Here is a 10,766-nt window from a genome sequence, read left to right as displayed (position 1 = left end):
TTCTGATGTAAGGTTTCAGCTGTATCCTAATTTCATCAGATATAGAACTTAAATTTCTTATTCACATTCAACTAATTTCTTTGAGGGAGGAGAATTTCCAACAGGATAAAGGGAAAATACTAACTTCATACCATCATATTAGAGCCAGAAATACTTCTATTTCAGTAGTTTAACCTAAACACTTGTTTAAAGTATTTTAGCCATGCCTTTTCATGTTGGTCAGAAAAAATCATATCTCACATAACCATAACAGGTTGACAACAATGTTTTTGTTTACCAGTTATTCTGATCCCTTTTCTTTCAACACATTTTAATGATCAATACATTATTTGTGATTATTTTTAATAATGATTAAATAAATAAAACCAGATTTATCTTATAAAATTTATATTTTAGCCTTTATATTAAAAGGAAAGTAGGAACTAATGGTCCCTAAGATCTAGAGGATTAAACGCCTAATTTTAAATTGTGTTTTTCTTTTCTCAGTAAAAGTAATAACAGAACTAGAAATATAGTGCCTTAGATCTGTTAATGCTTGATAACCTACCTGGTTTCTGAGTCTGTTAGTCAGAGTGCTTATGGCTGCAAACTATGAGCATATGGTTAGATCAGCCCCATCAATGGATGAAATTAAATCCAAGCCCACCATAATGACTCATTTTATTTAGGGAGTCATTTCTAATTGGAGAGGCTGTAATAGAAACCACCCCCCCTAAGTTATATGAATTGGAAATAAAAGGAAAACACCTTAAAGGAATTCTCAGAAATTATATCAAAATCATAATAATGAATTCAGAAAGGACAATCTATCACTTTCCCTCTCCTACACACCTTATTTCTTAAAGCTCTTGACTAGTTTCCCATTCCTTTTAGAATAAAAATCAGAACTCCTAAACACAGTCAACCAACGTTTCTGTGGTTTGGCTCTTACCTACATCTCCAGCTCCATCTTACATCACGCCTCTAAGTTGGTTTTTCTGGAGCAGAAAATCTTTACTTCTCTCATGCTTGGCATGCACTTTCCTACTCCAGGGCCTTTGCACTTGCTTTTTCCTCTGACTGCAGAAACTTGCCCCTTACCTTTGCTTATTTAACTAACACTCATCTTCAGATCTCAGCTCAAAAGTTTCCTCTTCAAAGGGGCTTTCTCTAGCCTCCTTGACTAGCTGTCCTGTTGCATCTTCTCACAGAATCTATCCCTTTCCTTTGCAATTCTAATGTCTCCTCCACTAGCTATAAGGTCCACAATATGGCTGTTTTTTGCACAGTATTTTATTCCCAGTGCTCATCCCAGTGCCTATCACATAGTAGGCACTTTATAAATATTTGTTGGGAGAATTAATAATGATGCTTAGCATTTATTGATTGCTAACTTTGTGTCAGGCATCTGTGTTATCTTACTGCAAATGAAGATCTTCATTTTAGACATTATGAAGTAAAGCAAAGGAAAAAAGAAAAAGAAAAACGATGAAAATAAATGAATTTAATTGTGTCCTTGAGGAAGAGTTTTTGATCTTGTAAAATTTTGCATATTTACTTCTTATGTTGGTTGAATATGAAAGGTACCCAGGAGTCTAGAATTTGCATCAAAGCTATCTAAACTCTTAAGCTTATAAAAATGAGCAAGGAATCTAATGATGGGATTTTAGAAGATATATTTGGCATTTACTGCTTATAATTGGATTAGAATTACAAGCCGATCAAATTTTCTCACACATTTCTTATTCTTACCCTTGATCCTATACTAACTCAGAAAGCCTGAGGTAGCGGGGGAAATACATTTTTAAAAAATGTATTGTAATCTAGGCCTTTTCTTCTGGAAGCTAATGAGAAGTTTGCTTCAGGTTTTGATTTTGAATTTCTCATATTTATTCCACTTTGTAGTGCCTGCTGGATATTCTCCCGTCCAGCACTACTTTGAATTTTGAGAGAAGAAAGTGAAGAAATTAAGAATTACAGAAGGGGCTACAGGAATGATCTGTTCAATGCTTCTCATTTTACATATGAAGAAACTGCTCCCCGGAGAGCATATGTGCTGAAACAGTGGTGAGAACTCTGGTTTCTACACTTCCTTCCCAAAGTCCATTCCGAGCCATACCTGGCCACAGAAAAAGACAAGGGTTAGACCCAGTGTCAAACCTTGCTTGTATATCAAGACTAGTTTTCTCATTGACTTGACTTCAAGATAGAATGATTTAAAAAAATCATGTCTTGGGCTTCCCTGGTGGCGCACTGGTTGAGAGTCCACCTGCCGATGCAGGGGACACGGGTTTGTGCCCCGGTCCGGGAAGATCCCACATGCCGCGGAGCGACTGGGCCCGTGAGCCATGGCCGATGAGCCTGCGCGTCCGGAGCCTGTGCTCCACAACGGGAGAGGCCACAACAGTGAGAGGCCCGCGTACCACAAAAAAAAAAAAAAAAAAATCATGTCTTGAAAATACATGGATTTTATATAGACACCACGAAAATAACATAAAAGCATTTCAACTTGCAAGTCTATTTTCCTTAAATATGATTTTTTTATATCATATAGAAGTTACCACTTTTGATCCATAGGATACCTATAGAGCAGAAAGAGCGCACAGAGCTTTGCCATATCTATGTTCAGTTCTTGGCCCCCTCCACTTATTAGCTAACACCTTGGGCAGACGACTTACACTTAGAACCTCGGTGTCTTTATCTGAAAGTTTGAAATATTAGTACCTATTTAATAGACTACTTGAAACACTTTCTTGGTACCTTAATATGCAGATAAATATGTATTTAATAATAAAATACTTTACAGATAGCTGTGAGGAGTAGATGATATGACAGCCCCTGGCATATGAAAGGTGTGCTAAATCTTAATTTCCCTTCCTGTTTTGAAATTAGCGGAGCTGCTCAGCTTCAGTCAGCATGGGTGAAGTTTTGCTTGTCATCCTACGAGGCGGCAGGCTATTTGAGATCTCTTTGGGAAATATTTCGTGTCAGTGTTACCTGCCATGGAACATGTACTGAGAATTTTTTTTTGTACTGAGTATTTAAGTGGTTTATAAAATGACCCCTATGGTGGTCCCTGCTATAAATGACAGGAAAATGCGCACGCTCTTGTGATTGAAAATTGCTGCTCACCAGCACACCAAACTTTTGTTAATGTGTTGATGGAGAATATTTGCATACAAGGTTTAAAGTTCTGTCAGTTTAATAGATTTGACTATCAACCAGAAAATAACAGATTTTTAGTACAAACCAGCAAGTCAAATGCAGTCTGCCTCATGAAGCAGACTAAATTCTTCAGAAGGAGGACATTGCTACATGACACTTGAAGAATATACCACTTAGGGTGAAATCTCGTTTCAGACCTGCAGATCCTGGCTTTTTCTACTTAGAACCCTACAGCCTTGGGGAAAGGCAATAGAATTTAGTGGGATAATGAACACTATCTCCCTCTAGTTCCCAGAACCATGAAGAAAGAGCTGAATTAGCTTCCAGGTGCCATGTTGCTGTGGAAAAAACATGGAACTAGAAACTCAGACTCTTGGGTTTTCTCCTACCACTATATGGCATTGGTCAAAATCACCTAACCTCTTTATTAAAAAGAAAGTTGAGAACTTAAAGAGGTTCTTTTTAATAAAGTCCTAGACCTGAAGTAGCCTCTCAGTAAAGGAATAAAATTATTACTTACTTATTACTCTACATACTGATGTGGTTTCAAGTTAGTTTACCAACCTGGCTGTGACCTCTGGATGAGCCCCCACTCCTCATGGTACCCTCATTGGCTGGATCCCTTGACTTCAACATAATACCCTTTACAGACTGTCTCCAGGGTCGAGGACAGAGGCCAAGGTTTGTTAGCTACAGATCTGTCTCACGTTCTCCATCTTGTCTGCAAGAGATTTTAAGACAATGATCTGCTAGTCTGGAAGCTCTTATCAAAGAAGGAAATATATTTTGTTCAAGAAAACTCATTTCTTAAAGAATCCAGGGGGCCTTCCAATTATTTCTGTTTCCTTTGCTGATTGCTCATAACTTATCCATTCAGTTATCTCTACTAGCATTTTCTCCAGAGGTTGATGTCAGACTCATTGATTTATAGGCTCAGAAATGTGACTTTTCTCCTTTCTCTTGGGTATGAGTACACCATTTACCCATGTTCCATAATCTGGACTTTTACCCATTCATCTATTTACACTAAGAGGACCAAAAATGGTCCTACCTGTTCATCATCAAAACTAGTGCTTCCAAAAGTCTGCATTTGAATTTGGGTAGGAGATCCACTCTCCAGTCCACCCAGTCCTCACTAAGCTTTCTATTTTAGCCTAGCATTTTCACACATTTATACAGCAGGACTGGTCCATGGAATGTTTCGAGTTTGCAGTCCATGTTAGTGTTATCCCTTTCATCTTGAGGATTATTTCCCTTGGTAATGAAGACAGAATCGCAAAAGGAGTTGCTGCCAAAGGTTTCCCTACCTTTGCTCACACTGTGTTCTCTGTCTAGAATCCTCTTCTTCACTTCTCCTAACTGTTTAGAATCTCTCCAGCATTATCTCATATAAGAGCAGCAATAACAACTATTTATTGTGCACCTACTATGACCTGGTGTGCTGTGCAGGGGTTATAAAAATGAATGTAATCTGATCCTGGGCTCAGATCCTTGGTCCCATGTGAGGGAGTGATGTGTAAAGCTGCACTTACAAAATGGTATGTATGGTGTGTTTTTGCACGTGGACTCAGGAGACACACTACCTAGGTTCAAATCCAGGCCCCAACACCTAGTGACCATTTAGCCTACAAAAAGTTTTTAACTGCTCTGTGCCTCAGTTTCCTCATCTGTGAACTGGGGATAAAAGTAGCATCCCCTTAAAGAGCACCCCTTATCGTCCTGTTGTGAAGATTAAAGGAGTTAATGTATATAAAGTATTAGAATAGTACCCAGTACGTATAAGACCTCAATCAGTGTTTGCTATCATTTCTATCATTCTTAAAGTATAAATGTAATAAGGAAGATATTCTCTGACCCCCTTCCTGCCCCCTATAATCACTCCCATGTATTACATGTTCCTTCTCTTTGCTGTACCACTCTGTGTATATATTTATAGCAGCCAACGCTGAAATGATATAATGTAATGGTCTCTCTCCAAGGTACTGCTGGTAATATATTGAAATCTTTCCTCTTGTTTGTTTTAAAAAGTTGTTACCTCAAGGTTACCTTTCCACCCAGTGTTCCCATTCATGGTCTCCTTGGCAGCCCCATGACCCATCTCTGGTATTCTTTGGACTTCCTTAAAATATAACAACTAAGAAGTTAATTGTTGACATGGAAAGGTCTTTAGGATCTCACCCCAATGCAAGTTTTCATTCTTTCATTCTCATTGGCCAGTGCCCCAGCTATACTGTTGTTAAATATTTTGAATTTCACCCTTGTTTTATCCCTCTGCAATTTATATAGAATACAGGTTCATGGTTCTTTATCCATGATCCCTAAATTAAGAAAGAACTGAAAACCAAGTTTTCTCCTTCCTTCCCCTTCCTTCCTTCCTTCCTTCTTCCCTTCCTTCCTTCCTTTCTTCCTTTCTTCTTTCCTTTCTTTCTTTTTCTTTCTTTCTCTCTTTTCTTTCTTTCTTCCTTTCTCTCTGTCTCTATCTCTCTCAACTTATACTACAACACATTTGACCACAAATCTTAACCTGAACTGAGGGATGGAGTTTACAGTCTTTATTTGTTATCCCATTTAGTATTAAACAAATATGTTTCACTACAACACTATTAATAAAGGTAACATAACCACTGCCTCAGACTATACTGGGGATTTTTTGAAATAAAAGTATATATATTATTTCATATTTCTGAAGTCCCCCCCAAAATTCTGAATTCTAAAACATGTCTGGCTCCAGGGGGTTCTGATAAGAGATTTATGAATTTTACAGACTGATACCTTGGATTTAAACCTTGGCCCTTCTGTATAAATTGTGTGATTTTGAACAATTTAGTTAACCTTTCTCTATATCAGAAACCCTCATCTATAGAATGGAAATAATATTAGTATCTCTCCATAGAGTTGCTAATAGGATTCAATAGCTAATGCACTGAAACTGCTTTAAAAAGTGCCTGTCTCATGGTAAGCACTCATTTATTAGTAACTATTACTTTTAAATTCGTTGTTGTTGATTTTATTTGAGGGCAAGGTGTGTGCTTTCCAACTTCATGCTTGTACAATACCTACTACACAGTGGGGACTCTGTAAAAGCTTGTTGAATAACTGAATGAATGAATGACTCCATTTGCCCCAAGTAGTGAGTTGATCCCTTTCCTGTTTTTCTAGAAAAGTTGGTTAAACAAGTTAAAATGCTTGTTTCATTTTTTTTACACTTTTCACACACCTCAACTCAGTCTGGCCTTTTTCTTTCTGACAGCATCTTATATATCTTTGCCCTCCTGTGCTTTCCATCCTTGGATATATGCTTTTCTTTCTATCTTTTATATATGACTTTATTCAGTCAAGCACTTTCAAAGTGAATATTGTCAAGCAATACTGCTTTCTTCACATTTTCCTTCTTCTTCTTCTTTTCTTTTTTTTTTTTTTTTTTGCCAGAGTTGGGGTTCTAAGCCTTTCCCATCACCCTTGAGACCTCTTCCCTCTTGTATTCCTCCTGGTACACACAGAATCCCATCTATATTTCCTTGAAACTTTCTGAAATCTACATAATAGAGTACATATTTCCTTTCTGTGGCTACTACAAACCACAGGAAATAGGGATGTTCTTCCTAGGCTACCATCATTTTAACCCCAAGAAATATTATCTTTGGTCCTTAGGGTCCACTTCTGGTTTCCAGCAAAACACATAATAACATCTCAATACATTTTTGTTTTAAAAGAATTCAGTGTTTCCTCATTGGTCAGAGTGAAGTTCAAGGACTTTGCCCGATGCATTGCTTATTCCATCATCTGAGGTAAAATTGTTGCAGGGATTGACTAGGAGGTATCAGGTTGTTCCATTGGCAGAGAAGGGGACTTTCTGAAAAAGTGGAGATCATTGGAGTTACTCAGCATTGTCATGTCTTTCTTCTGTAGTAAGAAGAAAGGACACCCCAATGGCATTAGTCTTCTTGTTCCTTTTCTCTTTCATTTTTATCCAGGCTCTTTTGATCTGCAGCTCCAGGCAGCTGTCTATGGGCACACCCTCTTTTCTGGCACACTGCGTTCTACTCCCACCACTTCCTTTAAATGTATTGATTCTGAGCAAAGTATCCCTTTTCACTGTCATAGTTGTATCGTGATTCCTATCATGTCAAACATCAGAAACACTTCAAGATCATACTTGCTTCCTTTGTTGAGTGTCTCATTTCAATTTATTGTCCAAATATTGCTCATTGATATCTATGCATTGGAAGGTACATTGATTACTTGTGACACATTTCCTGTTACTTGAGAACTTACGTACCTCTTACCCACTGTTGACTAGGCATACATGGCTTCTTCTCTATAATTTTGGGCCTTTTTCCTTTCTTCCAAATGCCATTTTATCACCCTTACGATTTAGTTGGAAAGTGCTAAGAACATTCTTCTTAGAACACACTGTTCTTTACCAAGAGTTCTTTATTCAGGAATTGTTTACCATGTTCCAGAAAGGCAACCCTGTTCCTTGACCCTATATACCTCTCAGGTCTTTAACTTCCTGTTGCCAGTGGCCTGTTTCTTCATTCAGTAGCGGTTATGTACTCTCATGACCTTGACTGGAACCATGCTTCCTCTGATATCTCAGTTTCAAATATCTCATTTTCAGACTGCAGTCTCCCATCCTTCCATCTCATTCACTCAATCTTCAACCTTGTCAAGACCTACAGTCCATTAACATAACTGATTCTCATTCCTGAAGAGAAAGGAAAGGCTGCTCCTCCCTCCTTCCCAAGACAGGATTCCATAATCCATTAATATAACCATGGTCTAGCAAATGTTTCCAATTCATTTTATCTAATCCATTTGTTGTTTTTCTTGGCAAAGCCCCAGACTGGTACCTTCTCAAATTAAATAGTTAAAGTTCATTGGGAAAAAATCAAATATGCATCCAGCATTTTATTTCGTTTAAATTCAAGATTATAAACCTCAAGCCTGCCTGACAGCTCTTCTATGTTTATCTGGTAAACTCATATTTCTACCTAACCAATGACAAAGACTCTCTCAGTGAATGACCAAACTCTGGACAGGTTCCTCTGAGCCCTTTTGTGACTAGGCCCTGACCTTGGGCTCTGTCCTTGGCCTGCTTAGTCCAGTTTTAGCAAGAATCCTGCTGAGTCTGTTTAGAAAAATCCACCACCCTTGAAATCTGATTACCCTCTATATCTAATCAAGTCCCTCATCCTCCCCCACTCTTGATATCATTCTGGCCTGCCTTCAGCAAGAATCCCATCAAGTTGGTTTAGCTAGAATCCTCCTTACCCTTGATGTTTCTCTCCTCTTAATAACTTTCCACCCACTGACCCCCACCCTGCTCCTTGGCTATAAATCTCCACCTGTCTTCATTGTATGGTGAGGACTAATTGACTTTCAACCACAGTCTGTGCCCTCTCTAACAAACTCACCAGCCACCATCATCACCCTTGCTCATTTTGCTGCATCCACCCTGGCCTTATCTTCTTCAAACAAGAATGATCTTCCTTTGACTGGAACACTCCTCCCACACAACTGGTATGTGGCAGCTTCATGCTTCAGGTCTTGAATTATAGATGTCGTTCTCAGAGGCACTGTGATTTTCTTTAATATAATATATATTTTATTTGCTGGCTAATTCTTTTTCCCCTCTATCTCCTCCCCAGACTAGAAGCTCCATGAAGGCAAAGATAATGTGTCCTATTTATGAATATACACCCAACATCTACCAAAGTGTCTGGTATGTGACATGTTCAGTAAAAATTTGTTCAATGACTGAAGCCAAAATTCTAGCTGGCAAGGTCTTTAGTGCTTCTTTGACTCACATTTTAGCTTCTGTGAAGTTCAGTAGTATGGTTCTGTAGATTGGTGGGAGATTTCTATGTTACTTATTACTTTGTATCTTCTTACACTCCAGTATGCCACTAGCCAGGTTAAGTCAAGGCAGTCCCTATTCCTTGATCCTCAAAGAGCTTGACTAAAATAATATCCTTTAACCATGTCTACCTACCTTACTATCTTTTAGAATTCTCACCATATAAGTCAACTTATATTTTTCTCTTTCAAAATCCACGTTACAGCTATTTTCTCTGATGAAAGTGGGATGAAAAGGAGAAGAAATCTTGTTACGGTATGTAATTTTGTCCACACTGAATAAAAATTCAGAAATAGCTAGCCTATTTAGGCTATATGTTCTTTGGATATTAAAAAAAAATGAGATGGAATAAAGTATATATTGTAATAACCATAGGGTAGAGCCCATAAATCTCTAGATCTTTTAGAAATTCAAAGGTTTTAATATGAAATATATACAAATATATCATATTAAATAGCTTAAGTACTTTCATAGAAATGTTCTTTTTTGGGCTTCCCTGGTGGCGCAGTGGTTGAGAGTCCGCTTGCCGATGCAGGGAACGCGGGTTCGTGCCCCGGTCCGGGAGGATCCCACATGCCGCGGAGCGGCTGGGCCCGTGAGCCATGGCCGCTGAGCCTGCGCGTCCGGAGCCTGTGCTCCGCAACGGGAGAGGCCACAACAGTGAGAGGCCTGCGTACCGCAAAAACAAACAAACAAAAAAGAAATGTTCTTTTTTTCTAAAGTGACTTATTTTTATATTTATTCCCATTTCAATAGTTTAATATACATAAATAGAACATGTACTTGAGTGGTAATTGACAATGGTGCTATTTTCCTCACGGTCTTAAAAAACCTATTCAGAGCTAAAAGTTTACTTGTAAAACATCTATAGCATCGTGACAAGAATTCAATATATTTAATAAGTAGTTAGCAGACATTTCTCCTAGGATGATAGCAACCTATGACTAGGATTATTCAGGTGCCAACATTATTAAATAATATGAGAGGTGAAAGAAAAACCAGTGTAACATTTAACATTCATTTAAATGCTCAGTTTTAATAGAAGTACCTAAAACAGTATACAGCCAAATTAAGTACTGAGCCCTTACTTTGTTAAAGCTAGAAAGGAATGTATGAATTTCTTCCCCAGGTTTTTACTGTTTTACTAAGGACAGTCTAGATTAATTTGAAAATGCAGTGCACTTTTTCTTAACAGAAAAAAAATTGAATCAGCTGAGAGATGAGAAGAATAAACACTGAAATAAACATTGCAGCCAAAACTAAAGTAACTGAAGTGAAAATGTTTTCCATAATGAACTTTTATGTTTAACAAGCCCAGACACTTGGAACAGTGTAAGGTATATTAAACCCTTTTATGAAAGGATTATGTTCTGTATGATGAGTGTTTTAATATAAGTATGGTACACAGCGTAAAATACAACTACATTTAACTCAAAGTAATTATGAGAACTCAGGCAAAATTATTTTCTCCTGTACTATCACATTGATACAGGAAAAAAAATTCTTCTGGAACCTTTCACCAACATGTCTCTGTTTCAATTATTTTTGGCAGTATATATATTGCGTCTCTGCCTCAGCTACCTTTTATATCGACAGTTGGTAGCACAAGCCTTTTAACGCACAAAGGGTAGCGGCTCTTCAGCCAATCTGTGATAAAAGGGAAAAAAATGAAATCACTATGGAAACTGCAGGAAGGATCTAAAAGCTCTCTTTATAAAGTAAACGTCTGATGTTTGTGACTGCAGGGGTAAAAAATTCATGA

The 10,766-nt window shown here is 37.8% G+C and overlaps 1 long non-coding RNA gene across 3 annotated transcripts in view; it reads left to right on the top strand.

Moving 5' to 3' along the window:
- Positions 1-1,768: 1,768 nt before the first annotated feature.
- The window catches only part of LOC307193980, a 109,862-nt gene continuing 100,864 nt past the window's right edge, over positions 1,769-10,766 (top strand). For 2 of the 3 annotated variants that reach the window (XR_013830451.1, XR_013830452.1), the window contains exons 1-3: positions 1,769-2,046; positions 8,796-8,869; positions 9,210-9,259. This is a non-coding gene — a long non-coding RNA (uncharacterized lncRNA). Of the gene's footprint in view, positions 2,047-8,795; positions 8,870-9,209; positions 9,260-10,262; positions 10,342-10,766 lie in introns of those variants that run through there. The other variant, XR_013830453.1, reaches the window with a different exon arrangement.

The sequence above is a fragment of the Stenella coeruleoalba genome, assembly GCF_951394435.1.
Source record: "Stenella coeruleoalba genome assembly, chromosome: 11".
NCBI lineage: Eukaryota > Metazoa > Chordata > Mammalia > Artiodactyla > Delphinidae > Stenella > Stenella coeruleoalba.
This window is presented reverse-complemented; position numbering and strand designations above follow the sequence as displayed.